General features: G+C 45.7%; 1 protein-coding gene across 7 annotated transcripts in view; it reads left to right on the top strand.

Annotated features, from left to right (window-relative positions):
* Nucleotides 1–21,975, top strand: part of LOC136343772 (zinc finger protein 541) — a 217,966-nt gene that overhangs the window by 121,863 nt on the left and 74,128 nt on the right. The window lies entirely within an intron of this gene.

Here is a 21,975-nt window from a genome sequence, read left to right as displayed (position 1 = left end):
TGCAACCTCGAAAGACGTCACTAATGCCTTAACGGGAATATCCCCTGTAACTACCCCGCCCCCCGTTCGGCCGACGACAGTTGCGCGCGCGGACGCGGACAATTTACCTCACTTGTTACGAAATATAGCCGTTTCCAACCCCCATTAAGTGTCCCTGGAACAATTCCGTGGCTCCTACACATTAGTACTGTGTTGTAATTAGACGGCTTGCGTATGCCATTTTTCCCCCCAACAAACGAGGATCTAATGGCTTTTGCGTGGATGCCTCGACACACCACTTGTGCCATAAATCGCGTTCCACGTTTAGCCAAAGAGAAAATGAACTTTTTGCTTCCAGACTCTTTGCCCAAACGCCGCAACTCTCAGAATTTAAAGATAAACATCGAACGGCGGCAACGTTCGCGTCCAGCGTTCGATCATATCTCATGACGTTTGGGCCATTTTTACCATTACATTATTCATTTCCTGTGTTGAATGCAGAAGGAGGACATTTATCACTGTCGACCCGGTTGCGTCACGTGCGGGGTACCTCCGCCACGGAGAGGAGAAGGAACATACTAAATATCGCCGAAACGGGCCACTGCTTCTTATTTAGCGCTCCCATGTATAGATCTCGTTTCGGTCTTTTCTAGTCGCTCTTATTGTTGTTGTATCGTTCAAAAGGAAATTGAATTATAGAGCCGTTCCGAGCGACCGCGTCATATTTCATTTCCGTTCATTTTTAAAATATGAGTCGAGACAATGGTTTTTGCCTTTCGTTTGCCCAATCGGGGATCGAATCCCATTAAAGGGAAACCGACCGGACCGGACAATGGTCGTCGGTCGCGTCACGTGATAATGACCGATGGAGCCGTTACGTCTCCGCCATTATCCGAGGCGTCCCGAATAGAGCGAGTGCCGCGAGGACCGCGGAGGCGGGGCGGCTCGAAATCGGACGGCGAAAGGTGAGCGTTTTCGCGCCCGTTCGGATTTCTCCGATCCGTGCGGGGATTGTCGAGGCGCGGGCGACGAGTCGGAAACTGCGATTTTCGGTGAGCGAAAATTTGTGACTTTCGAAAATCACAGTTCGAGCGAATCCCACGGAGTTCGACGGTCCTGCATTATCGACAGCTGCCAATCGAATGGCGGTCTCGGAATTTTCCCCCCTCCTCTAGATTCCGAGAAGTTATATCCAGCTTCGCCGTGAGCCGCCATATTGGATTTTCGTCGACTGGAGGATAAAAAGAGCGTTTTAACCACTGACCGCGCAGGTGCCCTTGAACCCCTCGAAGTGGGAAAAAACTTAATTTCACCCTAGCAGACTTGAACACAAGTGCTACGTTTCGTACTATTCAAAAAGCATTGATGTACCACGTGTTCTATTTAAGGAGAAAATGAAACCTTAACAAGAATATTAATACTAACGCAATCACAATTCAATAAATTTGCCCAAAGAATGCAGCGAAGTAATGGGTACCTTTACTTGCTATTAGCAGGAATTTCTGATCCCGTCAACTACGAAAAAACGTTCAAATATTCCTCAGCTATGATTGACGCAACCTCTACAGCGTTTACCAACTGGCCGCACGAGCAGTTCTCGTCATATCTGAAGGTGTTTCTCCAATTGCAGCCTCCAACTCCGCTGCAGTGCCGTAGGATCTTACCTTTCACGCGTCCCCAAACAAAAAATCGCAAGAAGCCAAGTCTGGAGAGCGTGCTGGCCAACTGACGCGCCCTCGATTTCCAATCCGATTATTTTCATACGTGTCGTTTAGATATTGCGCAACGACTAATGAGTTACGTGGTGGCGCCCCATCCTGCTGAGACCGCATGTGGGCTACGGTAGCCAGTGGGGAATCTTCGATGGTTTGTACGAAATTCTGCCGCAGAACCTCTAGATATTTTCCCCGGATAAGGCAAAAGTTACAAATGTCACGTGCCCATTAAGAATTCCAAGCCGTACGTTAATGCCCCATTTGACGTGACGTTTCGATGGCCAGTTCATCCGCGAATTTTCGCGCGTTCTCGTAATTTACGATTTTCGAAAATCACAGTTTTCAGTTTTTTCTCAATACCTTGACAACTGCCCTGCGTATTTTTCATTTTTGAATATTCTCCGAACGGGCGCAAAAATGCGCACCTTTCCCCTAATTTGAGCCACCATGTATCTCGCACAGCTTCCAAAATTACCATTTATTTGGGACACCCTGTATAAACCTCAGGATAATTTATACCAATATTTGCTCTTTGCTTCAAGCAGATGAGATCTAGCTACATGTTTACACGTGTTTGGACATTTTCGCCATCGGAGTCGATCCTGTCCAGTTCGCAGATGTTTTAGCAGTTTATTGTGGCGCCAGTAAAGTTTGTGGATATTCTCGTAACTATACGAGCAGAGTGAGCGATTTGCTCTATTTTTCCAGCAAACTTTACTTGATCTTCTTCCAAAAACATTGTACTTTTCCCCGGCTTCTAAGTTGGAAATGTAATTAACATGGCTGTCTGGGCATTGTTTACTTGAAGCACGTCATTTACCTGAATTGTACGACTCTGTACACAGGGTGTTCCAACTGAAAGTGTCCGCCCTGAATACCTTCTCCGTCGTTTCGTTAATCGTATCACAAAAAAGATCGAAAGTGACCTCCAGTGACTTCCATGCGCATCCTAAAGACGTTGTCGCATATTATCCAGCGTTTCTGGTGTTATTGATCTGAGCTCTTCGACGATTCAGGCACGTAACTCCTTGAGGCAATCAGATGGTGCGTCATAGATTTGGGTCTCCAAACGTCCCCACAGGAAAAAATCCAAGGGACTAAAATCGAGGGATCTCGCAGGCCCTCCACTGGACCGCTACCGTTAATCCGTCTTCCAGGGAGTTCCTCAGCTGGGAATGGTCGAATAGCGGCATCGCAACGTGCACCCGCTCCATCCTGTTGAACAACTGATTCTTGTTCTAAGAGGAGGGCATCTCGTTCGAGTGTTTCAGTCATTTTGGATGATATGGCGTTCAGTGAACAGTTGTTTCCATTTACGTTTCCAGGACTGGACAACGTCGTCACCAAAAAAGTCCCCGTTGAAACGTCCAGTTTTTGGGGAGGTCGTTGAGTGTGGATCTCTCCGAACAAAAGAGAATCGACCTCATTCCAGTCACGGCAGTTATGTCTGTTAACTTCGTCATTTAAATGGAACGAAATTCCGTCAGGAAAGGCTGTATTATACAACAAATGTCTGTTTAAATGTAACACGTTACTAAAGATTTTGCAGAATTGTAATCGACAGTGGAAATCTTCCTCATTTAATTCCTGCACTAGTTTTATGACGCAAGAATGGAGCTTTACTCCCTTTTAAAATTCTATGAGCACTACTTTTTTAAATGCCGGATTTTCCAGCAATATTTCGTGCACACGTTCTTGTCCATTGGAAAATGTCCCAGAACAACGATTCGGACTTCGTCACTTCTCGTTGGGCGGTCGACTTCGTTTTTTCTTTCTTTTCTTTCTTTTTTTTTTTTTTTTTTTTTTTTTTTTTTTTTTTTTTGGGCGGGACCAATCTCAGCGAATTTTATCAGCGACTCGGATGCATAGAGATGGCGAACCACATCGTCGGGACGATTTAAATTAAGGACACGAGCTGTCGCTCTTGCAGAATTATTGTTTTTGTAATTCAGCCCCGCAGGCTCGGGCCTCTCTTGTAACGTGTAAACCGTTTTAACGAAATTAAAATTGGAACGAACCGCAAAGTGATGTCTCGTCACGAAGTACCGAAACCACCAAGTGCGGCGGGAAATATCAACAAATTGCTCCTACGAACAAATTAGGGCTCATCCATTTTAAACGAAACGTTGGAAATGTCCTTGTTATCGATACATTTGGGAAGTTGTCACCTTCCGAGGTCAACTGCACACGGTCCGCATTCGCGACGCCCACGGTCAAAATCAAGTTATTGGGTTTTTGTTTAATTTCTACGATGTCGACGTAGAAAAATAAACAATAAAAGTTCCACGATGTAGAGAACGAAATTATCTTCCAAACGAGGTATTACACGTTAAGGCGGGTAGAGATGTTCAGGGTGGACACTTTCCCTCGGGACACCCTGCACGAACCACGTAGACAATAACAGTTTTCGATGATTTTTTCAATTGGTGCCAAGCGAAAGAGCACAACATGCAATTGGCCGGCTGTGTAGGTCTATGACAGACAATCCGTCGAATTGTCACGCTCGCGCGCGTGACAGTTCATCTGTCATTTCACTGTCATCACTGACATCAGTCGCGGACTTATGTCAGTGGCGTTGCTGCCAGCAAAACTGTCATTTTACGCAATTTACGTATTGTCGAGTTGTTGCGTCCCTGCTTCGAACCGCTCGCTGGGACACGTTCGAATTTCCAGCAATCAAACAAATATTTAATACTTCAGCAGTCAGTTTCCGGAAATCGGGTTTAATAATTATTACAGACTGTTGCGGGACTTTCTGTCTGAGTGACGTTTGACGGTCACGTTCACCTGAGAAATCTGAACCAGCTGAGTCCTTGGCGATATTAAATTCCCGCGCGTTTCACTGCCGGAAAATTCGTGCGCTCCTTCGTCATTCCGACAGTACTTAAAATTATTTAGCGCGCACTCATAAGCGACAGGTCTCACCAGACACAGTAATCTGCATGGCGGGGGCCGCAAACCCGGCCCGGCCCTAAATTCGCCGACATCCGACAGTTATGATGACAATAATTTACAAAGCACGTCATAACCGAGAATTTAGAAATTCAATTTCGCCAGATTTATTGCTTAATACGTGCAAAGTCAACGGCGTGTTTAAGGCGGGTTTCAAAGGGCATATCGGGCCCTAATTAACCCCTCTTGATGTTCCGGCTGGGAATCTCTCGGAGCCGGATTTGCGTCGCCCCGAAAATAATTACAAAAAGAAACGATATTGCTCGACACAGGCTCAAGCCCGAAACCTATGGATTTCGGTTGGTTGATTGGTTGGTGGACTGGTGGCGCCCCCGTCACTGGAGATGTAACGAGTAGGTGATGTCCTGTTGCCGAATATAGGGAAATCGGGGGGGTTTAAGCTGACCATATAATGTGTGCCTATTGATTAAGGCTGGAGGTAATTACTGATAGTGGCTCAAGATACGTTCAAATTGCCTTTCGGGACTCGGTCCATTAGGCTTATTAAATATATGCACCGTCGGGCAGGTTGTCAAAGCTGATGGCGGAATTACGGTTAAATTCGCAGCGAACTAAATTATTTGCTACGAAAAAACGATGGGAATGGCTGTTTGCAGTCATAATTGTAAATATTCATTTTACTAGCCTGACCGCCGAAACAATGGCGAGATTCTAATTTACTATTGGTTGTAAATTGAACGATAAATTAATAATAACATTAAGGGGTTTTAACGTGGAAAGCGCAATATGCCCGTGCAATACGCGTAATGAATTTTGCGGTGAGGCGCGCGTACGTTCTAAGATGCGTAGGGAGCGAAAGTGTTTCCAGCTGCGGAGCAAAAATTCAAATTCTCTCCTTGCGAATCGCGTTAAAACTTAAAAAAAAGAAAAGAAAAAAAAAGAAAAAAAAAAAAGGAAAGAAAAAAAAAAGAAAAAAAAGAAAGAAAAGAAAAAGAAAAGAAAAAAAAGAAAGAAAAGAAAAAGAAAAAGAAAAAAAACTAAACAACTAAGTTTCCGGGATTGTTCGATCAATGGCGAATGGAAAATTTCAAGAGAAATACCTCAAATGGTCCATTTCAAGTGTCGTCCCTCTCCACCTACGCATTTTCGCCATCTTGCTGGTAACGCACGAACGCCGCGACGACGAAACCGCTCGACCAACCAGTTTGACACCTCTTCGAAATTGACCAAGTGCAGCCCTGCCAAGCCACGATCGGATGGGGTCAGGTCTGGCGAACGGGGCGGCTGCGGTAGCGTTTTGCCGACGTCCTGGACCATGGGAAGTGCGGTAGCACGGGGCGTCCGTTCGCTCGTACCTGTTCCATTCTGGTCGCGATGCACGGTCCAGATTGATAAATTCTTGTGGGTAGCGATGCCCGTTGACAGTTTCTCCCGGTTTCAGCAGCTCATGGTACGCGACTCCTTTCTGGACCCACCGGACGCAGAGCATCGTCGTCTCGCCGAAGAGGGTCTTCGACCCTCCACCGGTCGCTCGTGCGACACCCATTTTCCCTCCGTTGGAATTTTTCCCGTGACATGGAAACGTCTGGAAATACCTTGGCGAGGCACGCGTGATGCCTTCGCAAGTTGATCTTGGGTTCGCGCACCGTCCTCATCCAATAGCGCTTGCAGGTCTTCAATCATTTTTGGTCTTCCGAAGCAGGCTTCTTGTCCTCACTGTTAAAACCGCCACCTCCGAGGCGTTTAAACCAATCTTCACAGGTGGTTTTCGACGGAGCATACTCGGCGTGGGTCTGCTCAAGCAAATGACTTGCTTCGCCGCCGCTTTTTCCCGAGCTAAAGCAGAGAAGCGGAACTTCCCGCGAACGCTGTCTGTTCGGCGCGAAGCTCGACGTTTTCGTTCTTAGACAAGATATATTTGCGTTTAGATATACGTTGATGTTGCAACCGGTTACTCTTGAGCTACCGCTCAAGCTATGAGCGAAACACGGTTTCCGCCATGTTTGTCAACTGCACGTGTCGTCAGCGCCATCCATGCGCGAAACCCGGAAACTTAGTTGCGCACTTGCGTCCGATTCAGAACTATCAATTCGCAAATCCAAAGAGTGAATGGTCCTCGAATTCAAGGGCTGTGATGAAGATGTTCACCGTGTAGAGCGAAGATTTCATGAATAAGTCGAGGTCAACTTTCAATTCGTGGGCTAAAAAGCTAATTTTCCTGGATTCCCGTCGAAAATTCGTGGGAAAAAACACATCCAGAATTCGATAGAAAATTTCGTTAAGTTGAGAGCAAAAAGTCGCCACGTGCGATGCAAAATGACTTTAATTATATATTGAGGTTTCGTCAGTGTATGGGCGAAAAGAGCTAAAATGCCGAAATTCGGGGCGAAAATTACTCTTTTGAATTCGTTGGGTGAAAAATCCGCAAATATCTAATGAAAAATTCAAATATTGATGTTTGAATCGTGTGGGCTAATGGCCAGTTATCGTCAAATTCTACATTTACTTTTCGGAAATTATACATTTTTGGCCGAAAAACCGCAGCTCGCGCCGCCGAGCCGAACCTGTATCAACCCTTAGGCCACTCCTGCACGTTACGATTGGGGGAAATTCGACTTCACGGCTTTTGCTATTTATTTATTTATTTTTGGTTCCTTCAGTAAGGTCGGGGGAATGCTGCCAAGCTCGCACCGAACCAGTTTTTTTCGACAAATTAACGTCGATTTCGGGCCATTCATTTTGGGTACTGAATCACCACGTTTCCCGTTATTTTTCCTCTCAAAAACGACCCTAATTTCGACTAGTCGGCACCTGCAAAGGCAAGAAGACTTCCAAATTCCATTCGGGCTCCGGCCGGTTTTGTTTTTGGTGAACACATTCATTTTCAGAGTATTTTTAGGGATCGCGTATTTTTGTTTAGTGTCGGTGTGAAATTACATAAAAACATTGCATTTACATTCGCATTATGATTCACTCCGTGTAGGCCGGTACGGGATGTTTGATAAACAGCCGCGATATAAATACGGCACATTTGGAGACATTCCAAGAAAATGGCTTAATTTGTAGTTAATAGACTCGCGTTAAATAAATCTAATGAGGCGGTCGCTTCGAACGTCCTGAAAGTATATACAGGGCGATTTCGGCAACCGCCTTTCGGTTAATTCGTGTCAGGTCGACACTCACGTCAAGTGTCGACTCACGTCAAATGTCAACTTCACGTCAAATGTCAACTTCAAGTCAAGTGTCAGCTCGCGTCAAGTGTCAAGTGAAGCGTCAACTGACATCACATGTCAACTTGACGTGAAAAAAAAACAACGTGGCGGAAACGTCATTTCGATCCACCTATTCGACCAATATGCGGCGGATAATCCGTTCTTCAGCTCCGCTGGGGCACACCTGCGAGACTTCCTAGGGACACTTAAACCGTCCAGAAGTAAAAAAATTAAGTTTTATTAACCGAGTGTTCGTGTAAAAACTCACTTTTGTGGCCGAGTACGTATTTGGCCCGAAGGCGCATCGGAAGTTCGGTAGAAAGCCTCAAAGCTCCAGAATTTATATTTGTTTTAGAATAAAAGCATTTAGAAAGTTGTGTTCGGTTTCTTAGCTCGGGAAACTTCTTCTTTGTGTACACCCCGAACACAATAATAATGAACAAACAACGGGCTTAAGATGTTAAGTCCTACGGAGGATTTTATTTCGTTTCTTTTCTCGGAAGGAGATTAAATGTGACCGTTAGGAAAAAGTTCGATAGCAAGGGGGGATTTAAGTTGTATTCCGAGGAGCCGTCTTACCTTACAGGAGGTTATTTTCAGCGGGTTGCCGAAGGAACTAAATAGAAAGTTGCCATTCAGGTTATCTTATCTGTTGTTTGTCGTTTATTTCATCTCCGACAATAGACCACTTGAACAAGAGCAGACGTACGAGAAATTCTCACATTTCCCAAGTAAACAATTTATTTGTAAATCATTACCAGGGGGGATGGGGAAAAAATCTAGGACGACCCTCCTGGCAGAACGGCGTGCACAAACTTTATTCTTGCGAAATAAAAAAGGGATTTTCTGATCTTAAACTTCATTTAAAGGCCCTTTGTTCCCGTTGTTCTCTTTTTAGCTCCACTCCATCCGAGTGTCGCTTTTAATTCTAATTCTTGTTAAAACAGTACAACATGCCGTGAACTTGGAAGAAGGGTGTGAAAAACCTGGGAAAACTTAATGACGTCACCGTGTGGGCAGGCCGAAGGGGGAGCGATTCGAAAATTTTCGACCGACGTGAAGTCCCCTCGATTGGGGACGCGGGCAGCCGCTCGCAAAATTTCTTTCTGGTATTATGCGGAGAAGCTTTCCATCATCGACATCGTTAAACTATACTTAAATAATTCGAAAGTAACCGACGCCTTAAGTAGGAAAAACCATTAGAGAGGAGCTCAACTTCCGGATCTATTTGGCGCTACTATAAGGGCTCGAAAGTTACAACTTCCGAATCGTTAAAATGAGACGACGTTCGACGTTTACGGTTTTTCTTTAATGGTCGCACCTAAAAGTTGCCTACGACGCACGAAAATTCAACTTTCCGGGTATCGGTTAAACATTCGGCAATGATCCCAAGGAGCGGCAGTAAAAACTCGAAATTAGCCGAATCGATCACGGTTTTACGGCCCTCAGAGGCGCTGATAGGTGCGGAAGAAACGACCATGGAAATGTGGTTATCGAATTATCGAATGAACTGTGGAAATTTTTAAAATTTTTGCTTACGCTACGGAAACGGTCGAGGAAGGCTTCCTGCGGTTTCTCCGGCGTCAGCTTTACGGGCAAAGGCCGTTAAATAGAGCCATTTTTCGGTCAAATTTCAGGAGCGTGCAGTCAGGAAAAAACCCCGAATTATCAGCAGCGTGCAGCATTGACATTTTATCGAATTCGTAAATTTTCTTCAACTTTATATACATAATCTACATGACGCGGCACTGTAAATTTACTCCCCCGCGGCTCGCCTTTTAGCAAAAAATTATAAAAAAAAAAAAAATAAAGTAAAATTTTTTAAAAAATAAAAAAAAAAATTCAAAAAATTGAAAAAAAAAAAAATTTAATAAAAAAAAATCTAAAGCAGCCTTAAGCGGCACGAGCAGTGCTGCCTTGCGACGTTCCCTTATTCTTTTCAGCCGCTTCGCTCACGTGACCGGCATGGCAAAATAGCCCATTTTTTAAATCGAAACGTTTTTCCAGTGATACCTCGAGTCGAAGGTATTTCGAAACTGCATTTAATGCAGCAACACAATTTAAAATCTATCAATTCCTTTTTGGAGGAAAAGGGCCGCGAACAAAAACAATGAATGTAAAAAAATTCAATACAAATTCAGATTCATAGTGCCTAAATGCTGGAGCAAACTCGTTCGTTGATAGAAAATTAATTAAATTTAATGTTCGAATTGAGCACCATTTTGTACCTGACAAAAATGCAATTTGTCAACAAATTCCTCGCTTGCATCAGCGAGAGTTTATGGATTAATAGATCCCCGAACTTCTGTAAATCAACGTTTTTATCGCACTAAACAAAAAAACTAATTTGCGATGATGACTTGCAATTGCTAACAGAAAATTACAAGGAAGAATGAAGCGATTTCAATGGCCGAGGAAGATTTTATCTCGCGGCCCTAATGGACTCCACTTGTCCGTCACGCCAGGCGACTCTGCACGGGATAATACAATAGGATAAGACGGGATGAAATGCAGATGACCGCAAGATAACCCAAATGACCCAGTGACGAAACTAATGGCGACGCCATTCCTGACATTTCGTAAAAACTAATTATATTGCGTTTTTCCAATATTTGCTCTTTTCACATTTGAGGGAACATACTCTACATACATAACGTATGTTCCTATGTGTGTTTTCCCGCGATTCAAAGCCTAATCAGGCGACCTTCAGTGGCATCGTGCCATCAAAAATAGCAGGAAGCACCTTCGATTGGAGGTGTCACTTGACCCACATCTCGATTTTTAGAGAAACGGTCGTTTTGCCCTGCCGGTGACGTCACCAATTTTTAGAAAAATAAACGAACCACAAAAAATGGGAGGGGGGCATGCACGATTTAGGGCCGAACGATAGTAGTGAGCCTTGCGAACCACCAATCACACGGGGAAATTTCTCGCACGAGACCTTTCATGGGTTCGCGTGGGATCCGAACCTTCGTGGGGCCGTGCATTTAAAATTTCGCCGGGTTACCTATTCAAGACGCTAAATATTTATATTTTGATGCAGAACCTCCTGTACATCTACTAATTTCTTGATGACGTTAATTTACCCACGGAATTCGTTATACCGACCTCTACAAATTTTTGAGATTTAGACCGAATCCCGCAGTTCGACGTTTAACTCGAATTTTCCATTGTCGCCGAGGGACACGCGGGGGCTCCTTCCTTGGAGGTTGGAGATACCGCCCGCGATTATTGTACGAGAGCGCCCACACGCGAGCACCACTTGTAATACTTGTCGGTTCCACTTCGAACCGACAAGTATGTTGTACTTCTGTTTGCGAGAGTCCGGGACGGACTGGATACCTGCTTAGCAAGGTAAACACACGTGGGATCTTCCGAAAGTCGTGGAACTAGGACAAACCGTTTGAACGTTAACACGGTTCATGGGCTGACTTGTACCGCATAGGTATGATTAACACTTAGTTGAAGAAGTGGGGGATGGGACGATCGCGATTCCGATGAAGAGTATGAGCTATGATTGAGGATTGGCGATGTATGGATTCACCTTTGAGTGATGGGAGCGACAACAGTGATAATAACGATGCTTCCCAGCTGCTGGAAGCTGATGGTCAGCAGACACGGGCGTCCTCTTGGTCGGAGCGCACTTCGGCCGAAGAATGCCCCTTTCGCCAGGCCTGACGGCCAATGGGCAGATTATCCCGTGACCCGAAAATTGCCTTCGTCCCCGATTACGGCGACCCCCGCCGAAGGTAATAACGGCGGGGAATTCCGGCACCCAAGAACCACCTCCGAAGCACATTCACGACTTGGACACCTCGCAATTTGGCTCTTGGCGAGAGTACAAAGGACGAGGAATTTCAACCATTTCCAGCGACTCCAACGGATCGCGACATCTGGCAGGGGACGAATGTAAGACGTGCAGGGGCGCAACTTGGGGTTTTAGCTCGGTCGATGAAGACATCGAGACTCGGTTCGCCAAGTCTTGGCAATTGCTCTTCCGGCCGTCACTGTCATCTGACTATACAGTGCGGTCCCAGCCGACGACGCATATGCGGGATCTCGGAAGCGGTAGGAGGTGAAGAGGCGGCCGACCGGGCGAAGCACCGCGGAATTTAAATGCTAGGCGACCGACGAAATGACGTCATATTGACACGTCACGGCCATTTGGGCCCGGAACTTGTCTCGCTATTAATGGGATGCCGGGAGGCGAACGTTCAGGCAAAATTCCCCTTTAAATTGTGTCAATTGACCCCAAACTTTCTAAATATATTTAAATCTCCACTTCGGGTCATTATTGTTATTATTATTACGATGAATCGATAGAATTATGACCCGAACTGGACACAAAACCGCCATGCGAACATAATTTAATCTCGTGACCTACAAAGTCCGCACGTAGCTCCGAATATCATAGACTGCCCCCCCTCCTACGCCCCCCTCCTACCCCCTTTGTGGAGAGTTGCAACTTTGACCCTAAACTCCGAAAGTGTAATAGTTTGAACCACAAAACGGGATTCTCCGGAAGCAAAGAGACAACTTTGACAAAACTAACTGACAAATTACGAGTCCGGGACCATAACTGGGCATTATACAGCGTGTTCGCGCCGAAACGACCCTTCGCGATCGTTTTACACGGGCCGTGCACATGTGCGCTTTAGGGCCGGTGACGATCGGTCGATTTGCGATAGTTGCGCCGGCCTCGAGTTCGATTGCGGTCGATTTTCGATCATTTCGATGTGTTTAATTTTATTTCATGGAAACTTCTGTGTCAACACGAGGGAGAGAAGATTTTTAGTAAATAATTGAATACTCCGAAGTTCAAATATTTTCAACAAGTAGTACTTACCGTGTAAATATTAAATCAAAGGGAACGAAGGGAAAAAAGGGAATTTTGTGTTTGCGCTCCCAACGATACGTATAAAGGCATTATGGTTTGAAAGCGGGATCAAGAGCATCGGGACCGGTTCGAGCCACCTTTCTCCTCGTTGAGGGACAATTTGGAACGTTCCAGTAATTTGAATGGAAAGGGAAAACAAGTTAAGTCCCGGCTTATCGTTTCTTCCCTTCGGCGAAAGCTGGACGATTTCACACCGGCTTAGAAGTGGGTTTCGCAACAAGTCGTAAATAATAACCGAAATAAAAACTGCACACACTGTACATTAATCGAGCACGCGCAGACACTTCGAGCGACGAATCTCTGACCGATTTCCTTAGGCGAAAGGTCCCCATTAACGCGCAGTCGCGACGGCTCCGTTTAAGATATACAGGGTGTTTAAGTTTCAGTTTTAACTCGGCCTCCTGTGAATATTTTTTCGGACGCAGACGCAGACAGATATATATATATATATATAATAGGTACTCCCCGAGAGTACTTCTTTGAACGAAACCGAATGTGCGATAATGCAAAAGCGACCCGCAATGCGGGGCGAAAGACTTAGGGCCAATTTAAACGTGACGAAACGCTGCACGTGGCGCCCCCTATCGGCAATAATCAAAGAACTAAGACGACATTTGAGTTTTGCATCGTGAAAAACCCGCGAGCACTAACTGCGTCCGACTGGCTCGTCTGTGTCCGAAGACATTCGCAGAAAGACAAATTAAAGTTAAAATTTAAACACTCGGTATCTCTTAAACGGAGCCGCCGCGACCGCGCCTTAACGGGAACCTTTCGCACCGGAATCGGTCAAAGACTCGTCCCTCGAAGTGTCTGCGCGTGCTCGATTGACGGCCTGTGTACATACTGGGCGTTCCCCAAGTGCGGTACGTAGCTTCGGGAGCGTGTTCTACAGCTAAAATAGAGGTAATCTCGTTATAGGAACTATTGGATTGTTCCATAATTAACGTCGCGTTTTTCATGTTTTTCCAAAGTGAATCTACTAAACATTAATAATAAATATTAATCAGTGACGTAGCGGCCATCTCGGCGGTAGCGCCATCTTTCGGCAAGTTGGAAAATTCCGCGTTCGAAAAAGTCTCAATTTTTAGATGTGAAAACTCATTTTAACGGCTCGATCAGAATCGAAATTTTTGCCATTCAAATGACTTTTGAACGAATAACAGTCTGACGGCGCCAAGTCCGGGCTGTACGGTGGATGAGGTGTCAGTTCCCGATTTAGTTCCAATAATTTTTGACGCGTTATCAAAGACGTACGGGCGTTATCACGATGGAACAGTGCCCCTTTGCGATTGGCGAGTTCAGGACGTTCTCCTGTGATTTCTTCGTTCAATTTCGATAGCTGACGACAGTAAACATTCGAATCGATAGTTTGGTTTCTCGGAAGCAGTCCGAAGTAAAGAATACCCTTGTAGTCCCACCACGCAGATAGCAAAATCTTCTTTCGATGAATGTCGGCTTCGGACGTCGATTGCGCAGGTCTTTCTCGTTTGATCCATGATCGTTTTCGGAGTGCGTTAACGTAGACGATCCATTTTTGATCGCCCGTTATGGCTCTTTTTAGAAGTGGGTCGTTTTGGTTGCTGTTCAGCAAAGAATCGCGTGTGTTAATGCGTTGGGTTAGGTGAACCTTCTCGAATTCGTGAGGTACCCGAACATCCGATCTGCCAACGTACCCGAGCTTTTTTAAATGCAGAGAAACGGCTGAATTCGATTTGTTCGACTTTTCTGCCATCTCTCGAGTTGCCACACGCCGATTGGCTTCGATCAAGGCCTTCATTTCATCGTCGTCAATGGCGTGTGGTGCATCTTGGACATTAAAATTTCCGGAACGAAAGCGAGATCACCAACGCCGCCACTGGCGTTCGGTGCGGCGGTTCTCACCATAAACTTCATGCAATTTCTCCTGAGCTCGTACCGCATTTTCGCCCCTTCGAGAGTGAAATAATGAAATGTGTCGATAGTGCTCACTTGGATCGTCCATCTTCGACTTAAATTCGAAACAACTTCTCGTTTACTAGTCACGCTCGATTTTCGATCGAAAAGAGTCTGAAACATAACCTTTAAAATGGCGTATGATAATGTGAGCGACGAGATCACTATAACTCGATACGTATGAGTGGGGCCATCTATGAGAGTGAAACGGCATTAACTGTGGAACAACCCAATACGTCCCGAAAATGCTTCGTCGCGGACATACAGGGTGTGAAAATGTCTTTAAAAGATTACATTTTTTTAATTGTTTTATTGTAAACTTTGCCGGGCTTGAGAGTTGGCAACGGCGCGTAATTCACGCTAAAAGCGGTGGCCGTTGTGTAACCAGCGGCGCGCGGGCAGGATAACTGCTGGACGTTTTAAAGGATAAATGTGGCGCGCCACTGTTCTTTTCCAATATTTTGCTCCTTTTTTAGTTACGCGTGCGGAAGGAAAAAAGCCTCCGGGCATTTTTTCGTGGGTAAATAAACGGAACACGTCGCGGCTCAACTTCTCCATTCCTTTTTACCACTCTTACGAGGAGAAATTCTTGCATGGAGGTATGAATTCTTCTGTTGCGCACCTGCCTGCTTGGTGGCGAAACCGGCGGCACTTTGCTGGCCACCAGCACCGTTCCTTCATCTGCGCGCGGGACGTTCAATTTCGAACGATAAAATTTCCACACCCCGTATTTCCGCGACGAGGGGGGGGGGGGGAGGGGGGGATTTTTCCGACACAGTTTACGTAACAAAATTACCTGCATTCCGGCTGTGGAATGCGCTCCCGAAGCTACGTACCGCCCTTAGGAAACACCCTGTATAAAAAATATTTAAAAGTCGAAGTGTAAATCTCGAAACTATTTATTGAACTTGAAAATGTCCTCGTCCGGTCCCATGGCAGCTCAGCAATTTGCTAAAGGAAATGTTTTGTTATAGTCGCTCCGTTCTTCAATAAAAGTAAATTGAAAAGGGAGGCAGTATTATTCTAGGGCCGAACTTACCTCGTTAGCTCTAATCACCTGTAGGTGGCTCCGGAATTAGGGAAAAGGGCCCGGAACAATGAATATGGCAAACTTTGCCTTAAGACCGCGTTTACTACATCGGTTTAAATTGGAAAGTTTCGTTTAGGTTTATGGGTATTTTGTACGACGGTTTAAGTAAATTTAAGAGTTTTCCGAATGAATTGCAAAAAGGTGGCGGATTCGGACGTACATCGCGAGCAGTGCTGGGTAGCGACGCGTGAAAATGGCCCTCGGCGAGCGCCATTTTTGGTCGAATTCTGACGCCTAAACAGACGATCTCTGACAGTCTCCCCTGGAAAAACTCTTTTTCATGGCACGCGTCGCCTTCAGAGCCCCGAACGAACCCGCCTACGGGTACGCGGGGACGATACTTCCGACGGGGCTGGCCGGCGCCCCGTCTTTACGGCAACGTCTCCGCGAGTGGTACCCCCTGGGAGAAGCTGCCAGGATCTCGACCTATCAACGCCGAAAGAGTGGAACGTACCGGCGACTTCCCGACCGATTTTCCTTCGGCACCTCTCCGACCGCACCTCCAAAACCGTGGCAGACGGGCGCTAGCACTACGTGCAAATTCGAAAACGAACCACCTTCGATATTCCGATTATCGTAAATCGCATCGTAAAATAAACAAAGATACATAAATATGCAAAAGCAGTTCCAGGTTAATTGCGTGGGGGACATTAAGCCGGTTTTCCATTAGATCGCGCGCGCCCTCTGGCGGAGGTGGAAACAACCGCTAGAATCTTGAACGCGAAGGGGGTCGAGTTGCACCTCATTCGAAAGGTCCGAAAGCCACCTTCCCGAGCGTACCTCTTTCCATTGAGGGGATTTTGGAGAAATCGCGCGCAACCAGCTTCAGCAACAATTGTATCGGGAAAAAAATCGTTTGTTAACGTTTGAAGTGGTGAAAATGCTGATTATTGTCTTTTACGCAATAATCGATGCCCTTTTCAAACACCACTCGAACGTTCAAAGAGACTTCCACTCGGATTTCCCCCCACGCAGCTGCGATTTTTCCCTTCGATTTTTCCAAATCTCTGTAATCCACCGATTATTGTTTTGGTTTTTCTTTGATCTTTTGCGCTGGTAAGTGTGTTTACTCAAATGTTCTCCTTGCAGGAGAAAAGGGCGACAATAAGACTCACCGGTTAATGGAGGACGATGGAACTCCCAAGTTCGTGCGTCGTCGAACGACTAAATAATTTTCATTGTAAACTTCGTTTCGAGAGTTAGGGGTCGCGTGCTTGCGAGGTTGTTTACAAAAAAACACCCCCGCGACGAAAAACCGAAATTATCTTCGTCTATGGGGAATGTGGAGGATGCGCAAGAAGAACAGCAAGGATTTTAACGAGAGCAATCCTAATATTGATTTGAGACCTAAATTCGTGTTGGAATTAGTTCCTAAGTTTGCTGAAACTGGTTTCGCCGTCACCAGAAAAAGGATTAATAAGCGTGTTCTGAGTGAAGCAGCTCGAAGTGAAGTTTCGGTCTCTTTAATTAGAGAAACGGGCGTGCCGCAGCACGTGAAGCAGGAACATCTCGCTGAACAGTGGGAAAAGCGCTGGGGTTAAACCAATTCCACCCATACAAAATACAGATCCTGCAGCAACTTTTTGATGACGATTCTGACAGAAATATTCAATTTTGTACAATAACAACAAATTTCATAAATAACATCGGAAATATTTCACAAAATATTTATCTTAGTGGTGAGGGCACGCGTTTCCTTAACGGACACGTTGACGGACGGAGTCGTACGGTGGACCGATGAGGGTCCCCGACCGCTCAGAGAAGACAATTCACAAATATCCGCAAAGAGTACACGTCTGGGCTGGTACTCTCGAGACAACGCCGTTATTGGTCCTTCATCGATGGAGGAAAACTTAGCTGGTGAGCTCTCCTTAAGTCTGTTAGAAGAGATATTGATGCGGACTAAAAGATAACAACGACAACGGTTTAGACGATTAAGTTGACGCGGCTGGCAGTAGCGTGTCACAAGAAGGTCTTCGTTCCCACCGAGACGGAGCTTTCCTTTATCTTCGTCCTGCAAAGCAGTGGTCACACGATGGGTTTCCTAGCGAGAGGATTGGACGAATTGAATGGCCACCACGATCGCCCGATTTAGCACCTCTGGATTTTTTTTACTCTCTCTCTCTCTCTCTCTCTCTCTCTCTCTCTCTTTCTCTCTCTTTCTCTCTCTCTCAAGACTGTTTTCAGCCTTGAGATTTGGAAGAGTCGAAGAGAAGAAGTGGGGGAATTCGAGTGGGAGTTTGTGCGAATGTTAAAGTTTAAAAATGGAGTTTGTCACTCTGTTTAGGAACGTCATTGTGGGCAGTCATTATAAACAATTTTCCTAGGACATACCCAACCTTGTTCGCGGTTCGGACGCGATTTCTCTGACACCTCTCAGTGAAAAAGAGGTACATTTGGAAGAGCAATCTTCAGACCTTCAAGCGAGTTACAACTCTGCCCCCAGTCCCATTAAAGGTTTTAGCGGTTGTTTCCCCCTCCGCCAGGGGGTGCGTGCAAGTCACCGGAAAACCGACTTCAGGATTGTCCCCCTTGAAAGTGCGATCGACGCCTTTTCGCAGTTTCCGTGACTGTCAAAACTTCGTTCGTTTCCACGTCGACGCCCTGTGCACGCACCCTGGAAATGATCCGCGACTTTCGATTAGGACGTTTGAAAACACACAGAGTGTCGCATCTAAGGCAACTGGCGTTTGATCAGCCGCAGGGTGGGGGAACGCACGCGCAACTTTTGTTCGTAGCGCGTGTGCGCGACTCCTTGGGGGAACGCACGCGCAACTTTTGTTCGTAGCGCGTGTGCGTGACTCCTTGGGGAAACGCACGCGTAACTTTTGTTCGTAGCGCGTGTGCGCGACTCCCAAGCTGCGCGCGCCGGCGCGATTGGTGAATTGGCGAGTTTTACGATTGCTCGGGGACGTGCCTTATTCTGTTAGACGAAGTGGATTTGCCGTGAACATCTCGAGCGAACCGACGTAAAATAAAAATTTACATCGAGTCGATTTGCTCCCTTTCCCTTTTCGAAAACCGAAGGCGAAAGCTGTTGTTTTTCAACGATATGTGCAGCATCGGCACTTTTTTCTCTCTTTTTTTCTTCCTTTTTTTTTTCTCCTCGGTCCCAGTCCAGTCCCTTAAAGCCGGGCAAATATCATTTGACTGTAGGGAAATAAAACTTTATGGGCGACCATATGCGAGCAGAAACCGGCCCTTGCGTTTTATGTTTCCATTCGAACGCTCTTAAAACCAGACTGACAGTCCTGCCGAGATAAAGAACGTCCTGCTTAATGTCCGCTTAAGTAGCTATCCATACAAGTTAAGACGTCAAATGGCCGTGCTTTTCCCCGGGAACAATCCAAAATTGTAAATTGGGATATCTCTCGTTTTACTGGGCACCAGTCTAAATTTACGACATAAGCGGCAGTAAATTCGAAATTGTTGCCCGCGGTTTCCTTTCGAATCGTCCAAGATTAAGGAATTGTTGTCCAGGAAGGGCCCACGGAACGGGGAGTGCTCTCCTGGGTATTTATCGTCCGTCTGGCCAATCTTCCGTGTTATTACGAATCATGTGTATCGATCTCGGGCTCCTTATTAGCAGCAGTTTTATGACCACGTTTTTCCCTTGCAAAAATGGCGTTTACGTAAACAGGCCAAGTCGATTCGGTCGACGTGGAACTTCTCCATCTACATCTCCGTGCTCAGTTAAATCCGCTTTTATCCCGCAAAGAAAACAAGAACGGGGAAAATGTAAAATTTTGAGTGCTCGGCTGATCTTTCAACGATGTGTGCAAACTTTCTCTATCCAGATATAAGAGAGGAGATTTTCTATTCATAAACTTTATTTAGACAATCTTTCGTTGTTTCTCTGTGCCATCTCTCTCTCTCTCTCTCTCTCTCCCTTTATCTTTCCACCTCTCTCCCTCTCTCTCTTTCTCTTTCTCTCTCTCTCTCCCTCCCTCTCCCCCTCTCTCTCTCTCTCTCTCTCTCTCTCTCTCGTTAAGGATTGCCTCGTGTTTCCTGCTCCTCCAGAATATTGACTAAACTTAAATTTTACTGACAAGGGAATTCACTGCCTCACCGCTCGCCCCAGGAATAAATCAATTTAGAGGAAAACTAACGATAATTTTTCAAATGAACCAAAAGGCCCCGTGCATGCACACGCTCTAACTATATGGAATTTGATGCGATTTTTGCGTTTTCCGCACACCGCTGTGAGTGTTATTGCATAAAGGGGATTTGCCTCTGTAATAGTGTGAATATATCCAACATAAAATGCGGCTCTATTTATAACTCATATTATGTATAGGTGAATACGAAGTTTTATCGCATTTCAGATAAAATGCAATTTTATTTATATTCCGGAAATTGCATTCCAGTGTTATGGAATATGCGCTCGCGTGCTGAGTTATAAATATAAATATTTCGATTCTGCTGCTACAGAGTCTGCTGGCAAGGTATTTCCTCGATTTTTAATAATACGCAAATGTCGGGCCCAGTGGCGGAGCGGCACCGAGGTTCGGGCCTCCGCCGCCGCGGGCCCGGCGCTGCGCGCGTCAACCGGCGGTCCGCGCGAGCGAAACAAGACGCACGTGAAACTAGCGAAACTGACAACTTACGTGCAAAAATGGGATTCGCATCGATCGATATTGCAATGAACCACTCTCCGGAATATGAATAATTCAGCCTCAATAATTCGAACATCACGAAGTTTAAATGACACATATTTCCCTGAAATATCCCGGGATTCCCCGATGCTTTTAGGCAATCTCCATATTTAGTCAGTAAATAATATCAGTTCCGGGAAGTTCTTGAAGCTCTCGGGGATTAAATAGATAATGCAAAAATGCCGAAATAAAACAAAATCCCGATGAGTTTCGCTAGGCTGAAACCCTCGGCTCCCTCGGGGAGTTCGGGGGCTGAAAAGAATGTGACGTCAACAAAACTCGCGTTACCTTTTCACACGTGTTTCCATCGAACCCCGTTTCGGATCGGTTTCCCCGCCCGTGGACGTCTCCGCGAGGATGCAAAAGAAAACAGTTTTGGAGGCCGAACGTTCCTTCCGGGGAAACCCCCGGCCCCGGCGTCCGCCTCTGGTTGGGTTTTCCAAAAAAAAAACAACGGCCGAAATAAACCGTGGCCTGACCCTTTCCATGCATGTTAATTATTGCACCGAATGGGTTCCAGGACGTGCACAGGACTGAACTTGAAAGCGAGTGACGTAATAGAATTAACTCTGCTCGTTATTATTTGTCGTTGGGAGCACTCCTTGGGGGGAAATTGCCACGCTCCGGTTAGCGGATTATGTCGACTTTTATCATGCACGTTACACGTCGTGGATGGTAGTGCCCCTTTTCGAGCGACTACAATAATATATGTTTAAAAACAAATAACGTTCTGGGCCCCAACAAGGGCAAAAACACGACAGCCCCGACAAGAATAATTAAAACAAGCCGGGCGGCGCATGTTGTTTATTTTTAATTTGGGGACTTGTTTCCCTGCCTCGGGGAACAGATCCAACTGTAAAATATATATATTTAAAATAAAAAAATAAAAAAAATTAAATATATATATATATATATATATATATATTTATATACATCAGATTAGCACCATAATTTACTAAAATACGAAAGATAGGAGAACCGAAATAACGGCGGCATCTGGCTCCGAGACAGAGAAATAATTAGGTACCCCTTTTTGCCTGTCCATATACCATAAATCAGGGCGCGCCCCCGGAATTGTGTAGTTACCCCCATGTTAATTATTCCTGTTATTTACCAACAAACACATTCATGCATTTTAACCGGGGGACAATAATAGATTCATTATTCCTACTTGACATAATTGCCCCTGTTTCGATTTAAAATCGTTATCGCGCGGTGGCTGCAACGGACGTGTTTACACGCGGCCGACACGCGGGACGCCTGTCCAGGTATTAATCTTCGTAAAGACATGTGTCCCGACTTGTCCGATGGCCCATTGAGGAGATTCAATTATGGCGGCGTGCAAGAAGTGGCGCGGGCCCAAAGACGTCTCCGCCGGAGGCAAAGAGGTAACTTAAATTTGGAGGAGGACGCGCCTGACTCCTCTGTCTTTCACGGTACGGCTTCCGAAGGATTCTTTTCTAACTAACAGGCATAAGTGGTACCTACGCCTTTCGAGCGGCCAGGTGGGTCGCCTCTTCGGCACCTCATGCAAGCGACCAATCAGACGCACCACGTACAATAATAATTTCATTTTTTTCCA

This window comes from Euwallacea fornicatus, chromosome 1 (assembly GCF_040115645.1).
Source record: "Euwallacea fornicatus isolate EFF26 chromosome 1, ASM4011564v1, whole genome shotgun sequence".
NCBI classification, from domain to species: domain Eukaryota; kingdom Metazoa; phylum Arthropoda; class Insecta; order Coleoptera; family Curculionidae; genus Euwallacea; species Euwallacea fornicatus.
The sequence above is the reverse complement of the archived record's forward strand: the minus strand, read 5'-3'. Positions and strand labels throughout refer to the sequence as shown.